This window comes from Triturus cristatus, chromosome 5_2 (assembly GCF_964204655.1).
Source record: "Triturus cristatus chromosome 5_2, aTriCri1.1, whole genome shotgun sequence".
In the NCBI taxonomy this organism is placed as follows: Eukaryota; Metazoa; Chordata; class Amphibia; order Caudata; family Salamandridae; genus Triturus; species Triturus cristatus.
The window spans coordinates 779096457-779118547 of record NC_140588.1 but is presented as its reverse complement, the minus strand read 5'-3'; the positions used below and the strand labels follow the sequence as shown (position 1 = coordinate 779118547).

The window sequence follows — 22091 nt, the reverse complement described above, 5'->3', positions numbered from 1 at the left end:
ACTAAGGTTTTAGCTATGTTGCTATGGTAGCAGCCAGACTGAGCTGCAGCATACGACATAGATCTTGAAGGCCATTAGGTGTTCTCTGCGTGGAATGTACCACATGAGTCGAGCAGGGGGGAGGCGCCGGAGGAATAATGCTTAATCATGCTAAACTCAAAAGAGCAAACAGAGGGTAAATCGCGAGCACGACGCGCCCACGAGTTCGATCGAATAGAGGAGACCGCTCAAAAACACAAACATTTAAAAAAACAGGCACGTTTGATTTTCGCTGTGGTCTGGGAATCACTTTTCTATGACTGCTTGACATGCCATACCCCAGCGCAGTATAGTTTGAGCCTGGCTGCACGTCCCAGCAATGAAGTTATGTACACGGGGGCGTGCTTTAATTTGGTTATATCTAATCATCGCAGCAGCCTGGGCTTAAGATGGCGGCATTCATTATACACCCATGTTAAAACCGCACTAGCACTTTGTCCAGTTTGCTTAGTGCTGCTTCTGCTTCTGCAGCTAACACATGGCATGCTGCTGCAGCTGAGTTCGGCCCCTTAGCTGCTGCTTTCTGCTACCAGCAAGACTCTCACAAGGTAAGCTTTTTCGGGGTACTTAACATTTTCCAGCGCAGCGTCTGCTTTTATGGCGAGGGATATTTTTTCTCTCGATTTGCTGCAGTTATTTCAGTTACAAGACACCGATCTCACACAGGGCAGTACGCCTGGCTTTCAGCTTTGTCATCTTCGTGCGCTCCGCAATTAAATACATGTTTCGCAGCGCATCCCACGGGTGCCACGTTTCTCCCTATACCTTTGCTCGCCTCTTGCCGAAAGAAGTGAGCCATGTGCATTTTCCTATGAAATGCACAACCGTGGTAAATGCCCGAGTTCCGTTCAGTGTTGTGCATTTTTTTAAGCTTGGTGGGGAAAACTGTAAAGGGACGACCTTGGGGGGGGGGGGGGGGGAACGTTTTTCTTTTGCTGTACCTCAAAATAATAAAAAGTTTCATGTGTGTATGCCAGCGCTTTATAACACACGGGTGTTCGTTTTTGCACAGAAAAGGGAAGACTTGCATAGAATTCAGTAAGGCCGTGGTTACAAAATATAATATCATCTTAGAAGAGTAGGCGGCTCCCTCCCAAGCAGCATGAACTGCCACACAGGGAGTTGTAAAGTTGTGAGTATGCTTGCTTTTGTAATCTATAGTTGAATAGATATACTTTCAGCACTTACGCAGCACAGTAATGTTTTATTTCACTTGTTATTATTTGCAGCTTCTATTAATATAAATGTTTGCTTGAAGTGCATGGCTGTCCTTGTGTGTTAACTCGCAATCAGCCCATTGCTTTGAGAGCATATTGTTGAAATAGTGGGAAGGTAGTTTAACGCATGCAGATACACGCGGTGCTGAATAAAACCATCGATCCCGCGGGTCCTGATATACCTTCAATTCCCCTCAACTATAATATGTTTGTATTTTAATAATCTATGGTATCTCGCCCCTGAACAATTTTGCAGCGTGCATTTCAAAACTACTCTACCCCGGTTTTCAGTTTGCCCCGTTTCTAAAGGTTTAATGCAGAATTAGAGCTTTCTTGTGCTTACTCAGCATTTGATACTTTAACTTTAAAACCCCTGAGAGGAGGGGCAGCGCCTAGACTCCCTGAAAGTCCAAACGTAGGCCTCTTTTGTGAAATCCAGTGGACAATATTTGAATAGTGTTGAACTCGGTAGTTTGCTGCCCAGAGCTTTTTCTAGAAACAAAATGCAGCCAAAACTACATCGGCGGCTCTGCGAATATTACTGTAACTCGAGTGAAGGAGAGGTTTCATTGCCCTCGCGGGTGGAGCATGCGCAGTCGGCGCGCCTCAGCTACTGCACTGTAGTCTGCCTGGAGACAAAGAACCCCAGCCCAGGAAAGGTAATGTTTACTAAGTAGCATTCTTCAAACGTTTGCTCACGCCGCCGTTCACTGAGAGAGTGGTGTGTGTTTAATGTCTACAGCACAGAGCCCAGCTCTCCGAGCCCTGCTACACAGCACAGACACCGCCCTGGCACGAGGCAGCGTGTCTCGCGCCCCCCGCCGCCCCCGTCTAAGGCAGGGTCCCTTACGGTTTGTTCCCAGAAGCCCCTTTCATTGCTGTTATTGCACCCCCTGCTGCTCGGACCAGTTGACATAACTGACATTTATAGAAGTGCATGTCTGAGGATAACTCACGTCAATCAGAAACTAATTAGGAGCAGGACGGGAAAGTGCAGCAAATGACCTAATTATCTCTGCGTCTAATCTCTCCTAGGATTATACATGATATTTGACAGATTACTGTTGGAATCTGAGAAGACGCTATATTTTAGTATACATTATTTACCGTTAACTTTATTCATGGTTACGTATGAGTGCACAAAAGCCTCACGGTTCCACGCCACCCACAGATTTCCTTTATTTGACTTCCCGTTTTTTCTACAGATTTATTCTTTAAAAAAATATGTTTTATAGCGTGAACTAGATCCGAGACGTCCGGTATCAGAGCGCTTTACATGAGCGCCAGTTTCGTTACAGATGAACAGATTCATTTTTGTTAGGCACGGGGGAAAGAGTATAGAAACGATGTGCCCAGAATCACAGGATGTTGAACGTTGTTGCCGAGACTCGAACCCGGTTCCCCAGGTCGACCGCTCTAGCCGCAAGGCTACATCCTCTCCCCATAGATGTTGGCTACAGTGTTGTGGTGTTTGGGCACTTTCCAAGGTCTAGGTTGTGAGTAATAGCATCAGGTGTTTACTCAAAGTGGACAAAAACGTTTGTAAGGTTAACATATGTTTGTTTACTAAAATCACAATATAATATTTGGGATAAAATACCCCTTGCGGTAAATGACAATTACAAGGGGTACTGTGACTATATAGGGGAACCAGACCAAAGGCTGAATTCTTACTCTTAAGATGACTTGAAATATCCTGTAATGTACGGAAGAAGGTATTTTAGTTCCTATAATAAATTGTCACACCACCATTCTTACCACATGCGTTTTCCATCCTTGGGGTTCTTGCTCCTTCATATGAAAGAGATAGTATGATTGCAGACAGGACGAATAACAGTAGTACCTGTAATGCATCATTAAATGCACCAAAAAGCAGGTAGTAATGTGTTGCAAAAACATATTAGAACCTGTTTCATGTAGCTCAGAATGAGGAGTAGCATGCACAGAGTTTATTTCCTACCTGTAATGAGCTATGTGTAAAAAATAAACAACACATCTCACCCAGGGCTTGTAGAAATATGATCACATCACTGGCCTCCGATAGAACTCAATTGGCTCCCCTTTCCAGCCCGCATCTTCTTTAAATCCAGCCGCAATATGTGCACAGCCATCACGGCCCCACTTATCTTGAAGACAAGCTCACCATCTCCGGTGGTTCTCTGCACCATCAGACTGTAGCCAGTAAAAAGACTAACATGTAGCAGGCCTTTCCCATTTAGGCATCCAGGAACTGGAGCAACATCCCTGTCTCCATCAGGGCCACCCAAACATTGCTCCAATTTAGGAAAGAGTTGCAGATGCACCTCTTTAAAGAATACTGCATCACAGTGCATGGCCTTCCACAAACCAGCTACCGCCCCTATCACTTGTTTACTTTATGCTTGTCTTTGACCCCGTATAGCAATACACTGCCTTTGGCTAGACTTACGCAACATACATACATACATGTTACCATTAATCTCTAATTTGTGCTGATCGCTGTTCATTTTAGAAAAACAGGTCATAAAAATGGGAAGCCAGTTCTCATTTACGTTGCTTAAAACTGCAGCTGCAATGGCGCTCCATGACCTGCTATTTACCTTGGCTGCTGGCTCTGGCAGCAGGCATAATGATGCCACAATTCAACTGTATTACATTATTACATTTGAGCAGTTATGATGTTTTCTTATTACAGGTGACTAGAGATGTTAAAACTTGACTGTATTAAGGAAGTTCGAGACAGGTTTTCATACTGGAATTTCAAACTTCCACATATTATATGTGCTATAAATGACATTAATAATGTCATCATCCGATAAAGGAATATTTTTGCTTTGAACTAAAGCCTTTGGACCACTGAAATTTACCATTTGTGGTGGTGCACTATGCTACCACACCAGTCCCCATTATACTGCTCACAAACCCACACAAGTCATCACACATGACATCACAAATGAGATCCTTCATGTTATCACCAGAGATATAGTCACCGGTGGGTTCATATCTGCAAACATCAGTTTTTTTTCAAATCTGTTGCCTAAGAAAGGATACAGAGCATTTTGAACAGTATGTATGCGCTACTACGGTAGATGGTAACAGTGGTCCTTTAATCTGGAGGTCACAGCACTTCCTTATGAGGATTGGCACTTATTTGTCCGTATCAGATTTTCCCTGAGAGGAAAAGAGAGAAAAACACACAAATGGAAAAGAGGACGACAAAAACGAAAAAACATCACTAAGGGAGAAAGCAGGAATGTGCAAAAGTCAGTTACAGGTGCATAGAGTGTCTGGTTGTGGATTAAACATCTGACGTTTAGTTGCACTGTCCACCAACTTCTGAGCAGGAGAATTGGGCACTGACACTCTTTAATTTACAAATTAAGCACTTCTGGTTGCTTGTGAGCGTAAAACCAGCAACAATTATTAACATAATTTCTGTTATGTGTGCTAACAGTGGCACTGCAGCCATAGACCTGTATTTAATGTATATGAGGACACTTATTACCAGTGTGTGTAACTGAAACAGATTTTTTTTCTCCATATCATGTCTATGAGGGGATGGAGATGTTGACAGCTGTCCTACATCTTTCTTAGTTTAATGTCTTTGTGAATATCTATTACTGTAGTCTTGCCTCTCTAATCATCTGAGTGACTGCAGGCTTGCATAATAACATAGCATAAGATGTGTATTTGTAAAGAAGGCGTTCACCCAGAGGGGTATCTTGGCGCTGAATAACAGATGTGTTTTGTTACCCAACTCAATGGTACTCATTTTATCAACCTCAGAAGGATGAAAGGCTGAGTGGACATTTTTCCTGTGGCCATGAGGTCAAACACAGGCCCCTACAATGGACACGTTATTCCTACTATGCCGCCAGATCCGGCATCTGCATTTGTTGCCTGAGAGGCCATCTTTTAGTTTTGAGGGGACTGCAACAGACTATTAATTGGACAACTGAGAGTTTTTCTCTATATATACAATTGTGCAGATATGTATAGTTGCTGACAGTGGTACTGTATCCTTTAATCTCAATGCAGTGTCTTGGGGAGAATTTTTTTTTTTTATTGTGGCCTTTCCTCTCTGTTTAATTTCTTAGATGTCATCTCATTGCTGACTACAGCGGTTGTTATCAGTGATATCCCACAAGGTCATCAATGTCGCATGAGTTGGAATGTGCAAGGTCAGCTGTGACATTATGAGCAGTGCTTTGGGGAACATACTTGGATACCTAATTATAATTTATGACATATCTATCAATGTATCTATTACCTACTGGCGGTTGCCAGTAAGTAGTTATAGTGTTACAGTTAGGAGCCTGTTTCCATAGGAAAAGCACTTTTTGAATTGACTATATCTTTGGCGCCGATTGACGAATGTTAACAAAATTGTTCAAAAAAGTGACTTCAGTGATGTCATTAGTGATGTCACTGAGCATGTCACGAGTGATGTGAGGTCATAAGCACTGCATTGCGGAGGTGTGAGATATAGTTAGCTCAGCTGACTATAACTGCAGAATTTCACTGGTTTTGTACGACTGACATGTGAGCCTAACTATAACGTCCCTGTAATCTATGTTTTTTCAGTATGTACATATGTAAACACACACATATGGGTCTGTGCCATATCCAGTACTTGTCTACCTACAGGTAGGACGTCGGCCAAACCCTATATGTACTACTGCAGTACAAAGTGCAAGCAAGGTACTGGTTATGGGGCGTGGCACTGGACAATGCATTGTGTTCAGTACCTGTGTACCAACTTGATATTGGGCACACAGTGTGGCCTTTGGTCATGCCTTGGGCCCAGTAACCTTATCCCCTGTACATGCTGAGTTTGGTGTGCAACCATGGCCAGAATGGTGCCTTGGACCAGGCCTGTTCCTGCCCCTGTCTTGCGACTCATACTTGATGCGCCTGACTTGTGTTGGTGCCTAGTGGACACAGGGTAGAAACCCCCTCCCAACACTGCCCCAAGAGCACAGCATTTGATCAGGCCTAGTGGGCACATGCACGGCCACCAGCCATGCTTTGTGTGCAGTACGTCTGTTTCTAATACTGCGTGGGAAAGACCCGTGTTGTGCCAAGTGAGCAGTGAACAGAGGCGTAACCCTTTAACCCATACCCCTGCAGCCAGTGACCCCCTGGCACAGCCTCGGGCCATGCCCGTTAGAACAAGCACACCATGGTCCCATTGCCATCCTGTTGTGCTTTTCATGCTTGGCTTGTGCCCTGCAGCTATGCATGCAGTGAGTATTGAGCACAGGGTAACACCTTCAGGCACGCTCTGTTCTCAGTATCTGGCTCCCCATTAACCACTGTGCATGGCTTGCTGGCATGCACAGTGGGCACTTGCCATAGTGTGCACTGGGCATAGGCAACATGCGTTACGGTACCAATCATACCTGAACCCTGCACCCCAGAGCATAGCCTGCCCCAGTGCCCAACAGATATCAGGGAAAGCAAATGGCTTTCAGAGAGGTCCTGTTTCCCGTACCCTGTGGCGCGGCTTGAAATCGTGCCCAGCCTGGGCATGGGCCTCTCTGCTCTGCCCTGTGTATATTACCGTTGGCCCCAGAGTTTGGTGAAATACAATCGTAATGTGGGGCACACATATGTATGCATTCCGTGCTCCTCGCTATAGAATGTTGGCTGTACATGTGCATAGGATTTCGAATACAATTGAGGACCCAGGCACCAAAGTTGGCATTTTTGGGGTGGTGTTAACAGCCTTTTTCACTTTTCAGTGATCGATACTGGCAACCAGGGTTTTTAAGTGGGCCGGGTCCTGCCGGTACTCAGCACCGGCAAATCTAAAAAGCAGGTGCCTAGGCGGGTCACTATCTGGGTCTCCAGTTTAGCCCTCACCTTCAGGGTGAAAAAAAACCTTAACTCTGCAGCATTGTCACCATTCACTACCTTTGAGGTAACTTCGAAGACACTCGTAGTTCTTTCATAGCCTCATCATGTCAGATCTGAAGCATGTTCAGTATACTATCACTCGAAACCATGTCAGTTGCTCATTTATGTTAAAACAACCATTGACAAAGCCAATAGTCTTGTTGTAAGTGTAATGTTACTTGTTGAATTATATATCTGGATGCAAAAACAGAAGCAACAAAATACCAGTCGGGCGGCACACTATGCTGAGTGAGCACAGATTTTAAGCTTACGTGTTTTAAGCCACCCCCTTATTTACATCGACCACGCCCTTTTTAGAGGCCCCCAGTGTTTTCATCCCAGTTAAAGCCCTGCTGCCAACCCTGTTCATGTGGCCGCCCATTTTTCCCTAGGACATTACATTTATGTCTGTGAACTCGATAAATTAAGGGGGTGACACAAAATGGAGGCAAAAGAAAATGATCTCTTCACAGCTTGTCAGATTCCGAGGTCTCCGGACTTCCGGGGCTCCACTGTGTAGCTGCATATACATTGCATTACTTCTGGACATTGTTTACACTAAATGGCAAAACGCGCACAGAAGGCGCGGGCCTCTTTCTTCACCCCAAGTGCAGCGCTGATGTGTCAAGAGGTTTCGGTGCTTAATTTGTTAAAAAATAAGTGCTGGGGCCAAAACTTTTGTCCTGCTGCCACCGCCGCGTCTATAGGACGTCGGGAGTGCCGAATACAAAGAAAGGCTGCGTAGTTCTGACTTAAATTCATGGCACTTTCACACACCACCAGACACTCCCTGCCACTGTATTTCATTTTCGGGTTCTTTTTCATCCGTGCTTTCTCGTATTGCTAGTATTTTTCCGTCTTTCTCTTTTCCTTCCTTACCCCTTGTCATTGTGTGTTTTTCTCCCGCTTGCTGTGGGTCAAAGTCTGATGAGAGAGTGCCGGTTCCCCTAGAAGTGAGTACCGGTGAGCCCCACCTGCAACTCAGATCGGATCGGTTTGTTCTGTCCCGACTATGGTATTCAAAAAACGAAGAAATCATTTGGGCCTGCGCCCTATACATTTTCCTCTCCCTTTGACCAATCTGCGTGAAACGTTTTAGGATTGACCAAAAGTGAATCAAACTATCCAGGGTTAATACATCTGATGCAGAAATACATCTGTAACATACTGTTTTAGAGTTCAGCGGTGCTGTCTCAGGCTTTTATCCTGCAAATGTTGATTAAATAAGTACCAAGCACTTCAATAATAGTAGTAAGTGTTTCACGAAAATAAATTGTTCTCCATATTATGTAAAATATAGCACATAAAACAAAAATCCCACTTTAGCGACGGGGATAAGTCATGAAAGATCCTCCAGCGTGAAGGGCCGGCAGTGTATGTAAACAGAGGCTTTAGGGCCATGAAGCTGTCTTTTTAAGTAGAAGTAGTGATGCAGTGAATGCCGGACGCGGGGAGGTGCGAGAAGGGCTCGCTCACATTGTAGAGTCAACTAGTCAAGCTATCATGTTAGAAGGGTTGGCGATTGAAAAGTGATGAAAAGTGTTAAGAAGTAGAAGAAGCTTGACAGATATGTATTGTCTTGTAGTTATCACGCCCTACGTAAAGCTTATTTAACCTATTTATTTGCAGGTAACTTGCACCCTCTCATGTGAAGCACGTAATTCCTCCCGGCAATGTTCACGCTATATAAAATTGCATTAATTAAATTATAAATTAAAAAGAAGCAGGGAGGATAAATGGAGAAATCGTTCTTGTAGTCTAGGCCGCAGATCAGTTTTTTTTTAACAAGCGACAGGATTTGCACGCGTGGATGCACGAGTGTGGAGAAAACACTTTTCATAATTCAGAAGTAGGGTAGCCATATTAACAATGAAGAGGAGACTTCGTTGGTGGCACTGCAAGCTAACTGCTGTGGCTTCTCCAGAGCCCACCGGGGGACCTGTAACTAGTTATTATAACCCACCCTTGGGTGAATGGCAGTAACATTCTGACTGCCTGCCTGTGAAATGGAACACTCACAGGATTGTCATAGTGGGAGAAACAATGGTGATAACCCACCCAGCTGGATGTTTTACCTTTGAGCCTCAGCTCCAAAAGTCACGCACCGCATGTACAGGGCAAAAGAGATGCTTAACCCATAGTGGTGCTTTATTTATCTGAGAGAATTCTATAGATATATATCAAACAAAAATAACATATACCATTAGCAAAACTATGGTTGCAGTAGTCTCAAGAGCTGGAAATTAAAAAAAAAGCAAATGCCCCAAAAAATGAAAAATACAAGTTCTAGTGAGAGGGTGGCGCACAGTCTAGCGCCTATATATCCAGGAGTGATGTCACCAGCCATTAGCTCACATCAATGTTCAGTAACTTGACACCATGACTTTAAACAGTTGTGTGAGCTCCCCATGCCCCAGTTCTGAGTGCATGCGAACCCAATCGACTGAATATCACCTGCTCAGTGGCAGCGCCTACAGGGACAACACGTGCAGTATGTTTGAGATGAAAGGCAGAGCTCCACGTGTTCCTCAGGGCAGCATTTACTGCCATAGACATGTAGCCATTGCTAGAAGTACAACTCATTACTATTGGAATGAAGGCATCAACCTTGAAGGCAGGACATTTTTCAGGAATGTAACTAGTTTGTGCTGGTACCTCAGAGGGAGGGTTTGATGCTTAGGGTCTCTGTTACCATTCGTTGATCCCAGGCTCGGATGCCTCCGGATGGAGTCAGCTACTTGGGAGTTAGTAACCCACTTTCCTCTGTAAGTGCAAAGAATATCATTTTAAGAGCTTCTAGTCTTATGCCATTCTAAATGTATGTTATGGTATGTTGGAGACTTGTATTGTGCTTCACACCGCTGTGAGGGGACTTTATAGTGCTGATTTATTTATTTTTTTATTGTTAAGTTTATAAAGCGCGACAGCTACCCAAAAAGGGTTTCCCGGCGCTAAAGATATGGACCACTTGAGGGAACTAGAAACTTAGAGGAGAGGTTGGAGCAGATTACTGGCTAAAGAGCCAGGTTTTGATGGCTTTGCGAAAGCGCGTATAGTTGGTTTCCAAACGTAAGTGCTGAGGAAGGGAATTCCAAAGCTTAGGACCCAATAGGGAAAAAGATCTGCCCCCCATCCTTGCTAGGCGAACTTTAGGTACACAGAAAAAACCTTGTTTTGATGATCTCAGACAGCGAGCCGGAATGTAAGTTCGCACAAGGGTTTGCAGATAGCTAGGGGCATTGCCCCATTTGATTCTGTGGATATAGCTGAGTGTTTTAAATTTGACCCTTTTTCCGATCGGTAGCCAGTGGACTTCCTTAAGATGTCCTGACATATGTTCCCTTCTGTTGCATTTGCAGAGCAACCTTGCTGCAGCATTCTGCGCCAATTGTAGGCGGCGCATGGTTGCCTGTGAGGACCCCAGGTAGAGAACGTTTCCGTAGTCTAAACGGGAGGTGATTAATGCATTTACCACAGACTTTTGGGTGTCGTCCGGTAGCATCCAGATGATTTTCCTGAGCCACCTCAGGATGGTAAAACAGGAGGATGTTAGGTTAATAACCTGGGGCTCCATGGTTAGGCCATTGTCAATGATAATGCCTAGATTACGAACTTTTTGTGAAGGAGTGGGTAGGGAACCCATTTCGGATGGCCAGTGTCTTGGGTTCCAAAGGGTTTGATTTGGGCCCACGATTACAACCTCCGTTTTGCTACCATTGAGTTTGAGCATATTTTTGCTCATCCAGGTGGAGATGTTCCTAAGACCAGACTTCAGAAGGGAGGGGGAGTCCTGGTCACCATTGGAGAGTGAGAAAATAATTTGTGAATCATCAGCATAAGTAAACATGTTTAGACCTGCTGCTTCAGCGATCTGAGCAAGCGGAGTGACATATAGGTTGAAGAGCAGAGGGCTTAATACCGAACCTTGGGGGACACCATGAGGGGATAGGTGGACATTCGAGGTCGCATTACTGGAGGTGATTTGAAAAGTCCTAAGAGTTAGGAAGGATGATATCCAGTCCAATGCTGTGCCCCTGATACCTATAGTGGAAAGTGAGTTTAACAAAGTGTCATGGGAGATAGTGTCGAACGCCGCACTGAGGTCGAGTAGAATCAGTGCGGCGGTCTCACCTCTGTCAACTAGGAGGCGAAGATTTTCCGTCACACCCAGCAGTGTGGTCTCTGTTGAAAAACCAGGGCGAAAGCCCGATTGGGAGGGATGGAGTATGTTGTTTTCCTCTGAGAAACTAGCGAGGTGTCCATGAACATGTTTTTCCATAACTTTGGAGAAAGCAGGTAAGAGAGATATTGGGCGGAAATTTGCCAGGATTTTTGGATCTGCCGATGGTTTCTTAAGAAGAGGTGAGACCATGGCATGTTTCCACATTGCTGGAACTTTAGCTGTGGTGAGAGATAAATTTAAGGCTTGGCAGATGATGGAAAGTTGTGGGATGTCGAGAAGTCTAAGTACAGAGATTGGGAGGGGGTCGCTGGGAGAGCCAGATTTAACTTTCCCTAAAATGTCTTGGAGACCCTGAAGATTTATCTCGGGCCATACTGTAAGTGGCTCGTAGGACAGATATGATGTTGGGGAGAGGGTGATCATCTTCGGGACGAGGTCCCGATCTGTCGCTGTTTGTGTCTGGTGTTGCTTTACTATGTCCTGGTGAATTATGTCGATCTTATCTGTGAAGAAGCGCGCCAGTTCTTCGCATTGAACATAATTCAGTGGAAGAGGTTTGGCTGCAGTGTTTGAGCCTGCTAAATCTTTTACAAGATTAAACAAAATTTTGGATTTATTTGAGGCATCTGAAATTGATTTCGCCACATAATTAGCTCTGGCCATGGAACATGCTTTGTGATAGAGCTTAAGTTCTTTTCGGTAAGTTAGGCAGGCTGCAGGGGAGTAGTCCGTCCTCCAAAGACGTTCCAAGCGTTTACACTTGGATTTGGCTGCCTTCAATTCCTCGTTGTACCAGGGCGCAGGAGCATTGTGGGATGCAAATTTATTACGTGCCAACGGGAGACAGATGTTTAGAGCTCCTAATAGCCAATTGTTTATATTAGAGGCAACAATCTCAATATCTTCAGTATTAAATAATTCATCTAGAGGGGCAGAGTTTAATACAGACATAAAGTAAGTTATGTCCAGTCTCTTCCAGTTTCTTTTGCCGGCCTGCCCTGTCAATCCGGAGGATCTAAAAGTCAGATGGTTAGACACACTGAAGTAAATGAGAAAGTGGTCTGACCACTGTAAGGGCGTGGCTGGATGGCTAAGTGACAGGGGAAAACTGGAAAAAATTGCATCCAGTAGATGGCCGCCTTTGTGCGTGGCTCCCGAATTCCACAAAGTAAGATTCATGGCAGCCAGATCATGGATTAGATTTGTGGCAAATTTGTTCTTATGGTCATCTAAGTGTATGTTCAGGTCACCAATAATAGATAGGTTGCTGTAATTTAATCTGACCGAGGCAATCCAGTCCACCAGTTGCGTGACCCAAGAATGCAACGGGCCAGGTGGTCGGTAAATCAAGAGACCCATAAAAGAGAAATTCGGATGGAGTAAAAGTTTAAAGAGGGCTATCTCACAGGCATTTAAGGAGACATGTTCCAAGGTACAATGCAGTGATTTTTTGAAAATGACTGCTATGCCGCCCCCTACTCCGGTGGTACGATCTTGTCTGACAATCGCATAATTTGGCGGAAGAGCTTCAGCTATATCTGGGCCTGAGCTGGCGTGAAGCCACGTCTCAGTAAGGAATAAGGCATCCAGTAGATTGTCGGATAGGAGATCGTATATATTTCTTTTATGTTTACCAAGGGATCTACAGTTTAGGCTTCCAAGGCGCCAAGTATGTGTCGGCTTGTGACCTTGGGAGGTGGGCCTACAAAGCTGGGGGACATCGAGTTGAAAATTGCAGTTAGAACATGAGATGGTATCATACCTGTCATTAGGTAGAGTCTTGCAGTGTTGCTTAACAGGGGGTCGCATGGATATTAGTAGATGAGACGAGTACACCCTTGGTCCACAAACGTGGGCTCCTGGGGAGGAGGGCCCTAGGCCCGACATGGCGCAGACGGGCTTCCCTTTGGCGCGCCCGCTGCGCACGTCCGCTGCGCGTCCGGGGAAGGCACATTGATGTAGGGGGGTGGAGGCGTGGCCTCAGGAAAGTGGGCGTGGCCCCGAGGTTTGGCGCGCGATGGCGTGGATGTTGTTCCCTTCCCGTCACAGCGCTAGGATCCGCTGTGCAGGGGCGATTCAGCAGCTTTCAAGAGGTGAAGTGCTCACAGGTAGGAGTACAGTGCAAATTAAAAGCAGTAACAATTTCAATGCTAAAAACAAGACGAAATGTGCAGCAAACTCTCCCGGCTTCCGCCTCAGGAGTGGTAATACTATCTTTAACGCGCTCGCGGTTCTGCGCGATTAAGAAGGCTTTGAAATTGAAGTGGGCGTGGCCTCAGGAAAGTGGCCGTGGCCCCGAGGTTTGGCGCGCGATGGCGTGGATGTTGTTCCCTTCCCGTCACAGCGCTAGGATCCGCTGTGCAGGGGCGATTCAGCAGCTTTCAAGAGGTGAAGTGCTCACAGGTAGGAGTACAGTGCAAATTAAAAGCAGTAACAATTTCAATGCTAAAAACAAGACGAAATGTGCAGCAAACTCTCCCGGCTTCCGCCTCAGGAGTGGTAATACTATCTTTCGAGAAGATGAGAAGATGAGAAGAAGGGACGAGGTAAGCTGACAAAGCGGGGACACAAAGTAGGCAGCGGGAAGCATCCTTGTGTAACAGGGGCCTTCCCCTAAATGATAATATCTCTGCGTGTAAAGCGATAGTTAATTAGCAGTAGCAGGCCTTAGGCAGGTATGAAAGAAGAGAGCTATATACTCTGAGGCTATGGATTTTTGCTCTGAAAAGATCGGATAACAAGGTGAATTTTTTCACAGAAAACACATGCTCAAGTGTGAACAAGAGTTGTGAGGAAACATTAGCATAGCCAACAAAGAGGCTTTAACCCTCGCTTAATAGGCCCACTCAAAACGTGAACTATTATGTTACAGAAGGAGTGTCAGAAATGGGTCTGGTGTTTTAGATTCCGAGTGTATATCGGAAATATGTGTGTGGGAAAAGATAGAGCACGTGAGGCAGTCAATAGAGCAGCGGACAGGTGGATACAAATCTTGACAAATTTGTGAAGCATGGAATCAAAATCCTATTAAATATGTTTGTGGAGACTGTGCTCAGTTTCTCATAAAAAAATAAATATATGATTGATAGTATCATGAGTACATTGCTTAGTCTCAGTTCATTTTACATTTATTTCAATGTTTTAGGTTGTATAATTGGAAACGAATATGCCCGTTCTTCACGTGATAGATATGTGTTGGAGATTAGAGGTGATAATCCAGTTCCAGTATTGTGAATTAACTACCTTATCATGTTTTTGCATTTCATGTCTTTGGAACTCAGATACATTGGCACATTACAATATGAATAATCCTAGATTTAAAAGAGGGTGATAAAGAAAAAAGGTTTTCAGGGAAAAAAAACCTGTTTCTACCTTCAGCAGTAGAACATTCTTGTTCAGAGTTTCTTTCGTGGTGAAAATCTCTCCGAAAAAGCTCCTCTGATTCTCCTATTGGGTTTGCGAAGAAGCGGAGGTACAGCAATGAAAATGTAGCTGAATCAGTCCCTTCTTGCAGAGTGACTGACCCAGCACTTTGCCTTGCAGAGGTGTCCCATGAAAATCCATGAGGCAGGATAGCACCATTTCACCAAAAGATGAACAGTGCCCCTACCTTCTTGGAGACATCTCTCAGCATGTTGGTATGCATGCACATTGACGGTGTACCTCAATTTGGGGGGTACATTTCCAGCTAGGACATTTGGTGGTGGAAATGTCATCATCCGAGATGTGATTTGGCAAAATGTCAACTGGGATATTACCCATAAAGTGACACCGTGCAGGGCAGTGACTGCCACATCGAGGGAGACACTTCCCCTGCTCTAGCACAGAATTTGTAAAGCTCTGAATTTCCATTGCCAATGTTTTGGACATAAAACATCTGCTGCATGGGCGCATGGGAAATCTGACGGCAGAACTCAAAATCAGGCTTTTAACTTGCATGACAGTGCATTTTTGCAAAGCATACTTTTACTAAAATTAAATTGAACGTTTTAATTACAAAATGGCCTATCCATACCAATTCACTCTAGCCATATCATTAACACTATCATGCATTCAACTAAAAATGTTCAATGTAATGCAATACAAGTGCATCGCAACATAGGTTATGTTTAAAAATATAATGATCTTTAAATCTATTGCAGCCAGTACATTATTTATCCAACTTCAAGTATGCATAAACATCTTCAAACATGTAATCAATGACTCCCTGCAGGAGAGTATGAATCATGTCACCTACATCTATGTATATTCCCCAGAAACCGCAAATTGCACCAATGCTTTAGACTAATGTTCAGTGGGATTCCACTTATTCCAAAGTCTTCATCGGGATGTATACCAGAGGGACCCTCATTTGTCTTGCCTTGCATTCCCCTTGCATAACCATGCAGATTTAACACTCAAATGTTGATGAGATCATTAGACTTTTCATTCCTTTAAGTGATTGCTTTCATGTCCATAATACTGAGTTGAAGCCGACTGACCTGGAGGTGTTAGTCTCAGAACCATATTTGCCTTTCTCAAGTTCTCTTGGACCCTTCCAGCCTCTTAGAAGTGACTGCACAGTGTTTTATCAGTGGATGCAACATTTCCCCCCAAACTCTTTCAGAAGCTTAGAGTGTCTCTCTTCTTGTCATCTTGCCTTATCCTCTGTAAAATTTGCAGGCTCGTAGATGATATCTGTCTTTTCCAAATACATGCGTCTCCTGTCTAACCAGACCTATATTGCTTACGTGTTGCCTCTTGTTGTTCCCTCCTATGGTGAATGCTTTTTAATATAGTGCTGTTTTTATTTTATCGCATGTATTTAGTATTTGTTACTTCAGAGTGCTCTGCCGAGAGTTGCAGATGAGAGGTTAGTGAGTCCTGCTTGGGGCTGAAAGTAGTGCTTACTAGCAAATAAGAGAAATTATGTGGGATTCAGACCATACACCTGCTGCAAAAGGAACGTTTACAGACCTTTTGGACTTAACCTATGGCTAGATTCGACGCAGAGAGGTAATTTAGTAACGAGAGGCCTTGAAATTAAGTATTTTGACCTGAAAACTCTGTCATCCCATCGGGTGGATTGCCAGTCTGTTTTGGGTAGCTGGCTGTAGTTTCAGGATAGCTGGCAAGAAACAGCAATTTGATGACGCAGTGAGCCTATGGACCAAGCAGGGCCTTAAGAGGGGCGTCTTGGCCTGTACCCTTTGCATAAATGAACCCCAGCGTAGGCCATGGACACTGAGCTCAGTAGTTTGGATCCTGATATGAAAATATTGAGGATCAACGACATGAGACAATAAAAGTTACATCTAGTGTTTATTTACTTGTCAGTACTTCCTGGATGTCAGAGTAAGTTAGCTTTGTCCTGGATAATTAAGCAAATAAATCCATCCAATGGATGGATGTAAGCAACATCAGTACAGTAGTTAACCTTGTTCGACATTGAACACTTCTAAACTAACTGAGCAGATTTGGCAACGAGTCGGGGAGGTAGGCAGTGCTAGGAATTGGCTACCTGAGGTCCAGTCCACTGGTACCGAGACGAAGATGATTTGCAACCACGGCCTCGCGGCTCGTCTTGGATCTGGTGCATTCGATGGCACTGGGCCATCTGATCAAGTAGTAAAAGTTAAGACCATTTGCTGAATTCTAACAGATGCGAGAGGCACATAATAAACGGTGTATATGCTCTTATGTAGCTTTGTCGTTCCATTATGGTTGCTCTTATACTTTCAGTGATTCTTCAACACAAATGTGGATTAGTACATAGTGAGTACAGGGTTTTAGAATCATAAGGATTGACTGGAATGACTCGCAGTTCAAAGACCTTGACAGAGTTCTGTGCAAACACAGAACATCTATTTTCTTCCCTAGGCTTCCCTCCATCCACTTGCCTAATGGCGAGGGAAGACAAGCTGCATTGAGTGACACCTCTCTCAATCCAGTCCATCTACACCTCCCCCTCAAATGTGTTAAACAGGCCGTCCACGCCTGCTCTCTGGGAGATCGCCAACCCTTATAATGACTCTCCTAAGATGATCTTATCAATGGGAATAATTGTATAACCACTTTTTTAGTTTCACTCTCTGCACTGGAAACACCCAGTTCAGAGGAGTGGAGGACTTCATTCAGGTTTCTTCAGTCATATTTGCAAGCTGTCTGTAAATATTTATTCAAAGCAGTCGCGGCCGATGCAGGTAAGAGCGGTGGGGCAGTGGGTAAGTCGACAGACCACGGAATAGGGAAAATAAAAAAATTTTAAAAAAGAAAAACACTTACTTTGCGCTCGCTGCATCGCTGACTCAGCGATGCAGCGAGCGCAAGGTAAGTGGTTTTATTTGTTTTTTTACATTTTATTTTCCCTATTCCGTCATTTGACTTCCCCCATGCCCTGCCCTGCCCCCGCCCCACCGCTCCATCACTCTTACCTGCACTGGCCGCGCTTGATTGAAACATCTTTTCCAATGAAGCTGAAAAGTATGGTGAGAAAAGAGTATAATTCTTGGTAATAAAAATACTAATTTTCTTACAATGTTGTCACAAACCTGTGGCTTACTTGACACACCTTGTGATAACTTTGCAAACTTTCTTTAAAATATATTTATAGTAGCTAACACTGGAATATCTGTCCTGTCCTGCCACACAACCACCATTGCTATATTGGATCTCAGGTGACGTGTGTAACTGAGATATAATGCTCTCTTCCCTTTGTTGGACTGGATCTCAGGGGACTGTTTTCCTGGGTCGCACATGACTGTTGTTTGATTGGGTATATACAACAGTCTTCACACACAGCGACGGCCCGTATAGGGCGTGTTACCGGGGCGGTGACGTGGGGCAGAGGAGGGGCAGGGTTACATAATGCGGCATATGGCCGATTGCAGGTAAGTTACGAAAAAAACGAATTTCGTTGCGCGCGCAGCATCGCCAAATGCGATGCAGCGCCCGCAACAAAATTTGTTTTCTTTATTTTTTTCGTAACTTACCTGCAATCGGCCGTATGCCGCATTTTGCAACCCCCCACCCTGCCCCTCCTCTGCGCCACGTCACCGCCCCGGTAACACGCCCTATACGGGCCATTGCTGTTCACACAGATTCTAATTTTATTCTTCATGTTTACAATCCTCCCATATCTTTCATATGAAACCTAGGAATTTGACTGATGCCCGGTGGAGCTACCTAGGTAGCTATAGAGGAGATGGGCTGTGGATTTCCCACTCGGCTGTCACCTACCCAGCCGGACATTGGGCAGACTTTCCTTCGTCTCTCTGCAGTGTCTCCTTCCTCCCCCACCTCCCGACGATTCAGCTGGCTTGTTTGACTTTCTCTTTGTCTTTTGGTTCCCGTGAATTACTTTCCCCCTTGCCGGTCTTTCCCGACCCGATCTTCTTTGCAACCTCTTTTAACTTTTCCCCTCTTTCTCCTATACCCCATAGGATATGTGTATTTGTTTAAGATATGCTCTAGTAACTCATGTTACTGCGTAACACTGTTTTTTCCATGTTATTACTTGGCTCCTGTAACTGATGGAATTCTGTAACTCGATAATCCTCATGTAAAGCGCTCTGATACCTCCGGGTCTAGCCAGCGCTATATAAAACTCTGCAAATAATAAATAAATGAAAGAGCACAAAACCGTGGATTTAAGCATTTTTTCCAAGAATGAAGGTGTGGCCATGTATTATAAGGAATAAAGTACCTCCAGCTGTATATTATAAGGATATTGCTAGTCATCTTGACGTTCCATGACCTTGTTCCTCTCTATGGTCACAGAACTCCTTGGTGGCTTGCAATATCCTTACAATGTACAACAGGGAGGACTTTATCCCATATATAACACAGATCTTCCTTTTCTTGCCAGATTGCAACTTTAAGAGGCGGATTGACCTTTCAGCTTTCGCTTGACCTCTTTTGTCAGTGCACCCCTTTCAGAGGCTATTATTCACAGTGAGCTTAACAAAGCCCGAGTTGTGGTGTGGATTATGTTCACTCAAATTCCTTCAGTAATATACCTTTCAAAAGCAATTATTTCCATTTTGACAGGTCCTAGTCAAGCTACTAGGCACAATTAAGCAACCCAGTACCGCACAGCAGTGGCAAAACCACAAAAGGACCGCAGATGAACAGGAGAAGAGCAGTTTAGTCTCCCCTTCGTTGTCTCTGGTTTATCAAATATCCTGGTCCGGCACAGCAGTCTGAAGCAAGCAATGCTAAAGCGGTATTTGTTTTAAACATATATAAATAATAAAAGAGATTTTGAGGCAGTGAACACATAATGTCCTTAACAGAAAGCAGCTGAAACTCTCAGTTTCCCTTACATGAAAGGCAAAGCAAGCAAAAACAAATAGCTAATCGCCAGATCTAATGTGAGTGCACTTTCCCCAGGACTCACTAACACTCCTCTCAAATTCCATGGAGTACAAGGAGTGATAAACTAGTAGAATTTAGAGCAAACTATAATGCTCTTCTGACATCTGGCTACCTAATGAGATTGAGTTCCCCCTAGCTCTTGCCTCAGTGCCTCTGTCCCCAGAAGATGATGAAGATGAGGTTGAGTGGTCCTGTGGACCAGTTGTGTGGATATAGGGGTAGACACTGTGGAACTGAGTGTCTCATTAGCCCATTCCGCCCTCAACATGTCCTACCAAAGCACATTCTCCAACCACACTAACTTTCAGCATCAGCACCTTGTTCTCATGAATATGGTTGGGCATCCACTCCGTGATCTTAAACATTTCCACATCATCTTCGCGGCTCAGGGATGCCCATCATATTGTTGTTGTTTTTTTACGCTTCCTAAAGGCATGACTGTTGCATTAACAATGTATGACAGTTTCTTTACTACTGTAATACTATGCCCCCATTATACTTTTGAATCCAACTAACAGACTCACATGCCCACCGCTCAAATTAACTCATATGCCACTATACTAATCCACCACTAATCCTTTTTCGGTTTTGGAGTAGCGCGCTACTCGCCCAAAAGTGCTTTGATGCCTCCGCAGGGGTAGTAAGTGCCAAATAAATACAATTACAATACAATACAATAGATTCTCTGTGGTGTTTATCATGCTGACTTTGCCGCAGTTACGTTTGGACAATAAGGAAAGGGCTGCTGATGAAATAAACGCTGCACACGCAACCATATATATAATACAGGGGTAGGGATGTACAGGAGCTCGGATGGGAGGGGAGACGGTGGAGGTCGTGGAAGAAAAATAAAGCAAAAATATAGAAATGTTGAGCGATGGGCCACAGGACAGGACTGGGGAGTGCATGTATCCAGCGCTTCCTGTGCATGTAGAATTGGAACGTGAAGGCGTCAAAAATCAGTGCACCCTTGGAACTGGGTGAGGTGTATCATTGTGCGGGCATTTTACATACTGAAATTATGGATATTTCTTACATTCTCAGTCACAACACACACCTGGAATGTGAGTTAAAAATGCTTTGCTTAATTTCTTTCGCATATGTAAAATATTTATCCTTTTTGGTCAGCTGAAAAAAAGATGCAAACCTTTGCCACAGGCCCATTCAGATCCAGAGAAAATGAGTTTGCAGCAAGGCCAGGTACTCTCGCTCTGTCGTCATTGTAATCCCCGCAGCTCTTCTCAAAGTGCATCACCAGCAGAAAAGCAACACAGTAATCTCTGGTGTGCGCGCCCTCCCGCGCCAACTAACTCACGTGTCCCACGTGTTGTCTTACGGCTGTGATATCACCGGTTCAGGACACATGCGGCTGGGCGGCAGCGCCAGACGACGCCTGAGCTAACACACCGGGTGTGGAATGGAAACCAGGCGTCTGAGGTGCGGTGTCTCACACGATGGATGTGATAGGTTCGAGCCTGCTGTTCGGAACAGTCGAGTACTGCACGTGTAACTAAACATTGCGCCGGACACCCCTTCCAGTGCAGTGATAAACAGAAGGATGTGAAGAAGCGTTTGGGGGCATATCGGCGAGGAGATAGAATTATCGCCGCGTTTTCGGCCCAAAAACGCGGCGATAATTTTATCGCCTAATTAGCAAGCTCACGCGTAGGAATTCCTAATCCTAACACCCAGCTTTGCATCTCTAATGAGATGCAAAGTGGGCGGTCCTGACCTGACATGACAGGAGAAATGTCGCTAGGCGACATTTCTCCTATCATCAAGCCCCACGCTATGAAGCATAGCGGCAGGAAAAGTAGCGATAACCCCTGTTATCGCTACTTTCCTTACGCCTGCTTCAGGACTGACTTAGCCATGATATCCTATGGAAGGTGGATATCATGGCTAAGTTTGTGAGTCCCTATCATCAAGCTAACGCCACATTTTGTGAGATTATCGCTGGGTTTCCAGCGATAATCTCACGTTAGGCAGTTAGCGTGAGGATTTTTATCACTTTTGAGATAAGCATTGCTAATAGCACGCTATCTCAGCGATAAAAATCCACGCTAGCCGGCGATAATTTTCCTAGCGCTATGTGCGCTTAGCGATAATTATCGCTGGTTGTTGCTGATATGCCCCTTAGTTTTTATTAAGGAGTGGCTGTGCCCTAAACGCTTCACTCAGAATTAAAACAATCTATTGGTTTTTTTTCTCGGAAGGAGCCTCTGGGGAATGTTTTCGTCTTCGCCTGTTATCCTTGTAGTCATAGACCCTGCATTCATTGTGTAATAATGTGCATTATTAATACTAACTTAATATTCAGCATTTGGTGTTTCTCAGTGCTTTAAATGACAGATGCTACTATTTTTAAATTTATGGTACCCAATTTACTTACCTCAGAAGGATTTGAGTCGGCCTTGCTG

The 22091-nt window shown here is 44.5% G+C and overlaps 1 protein-coding gene across 4 annotated transcripts in view; it reads left to right on the top strand.

Moving 5' to 3' along the window:
* Positions 1-325: 325 nt before the first annotated feature.
* Positions 326-22091, top strand: part of LOC146829259 (muscleblind-like protein 3) — a 504035-nt gene continuing 482269 nt past the window's right edge. For all 4 annotated transcript variants that reach the window (XR_014962213.1, XR_014962212.1, XM_085607894.1 and 1 more), the window contains exon 1: positions 326-587. The gene's annotated coding sequence lies outside the window, so the exon portion shown is untranslated. The remainder of the gene's footprint in view (positions 588-22091) is intronic.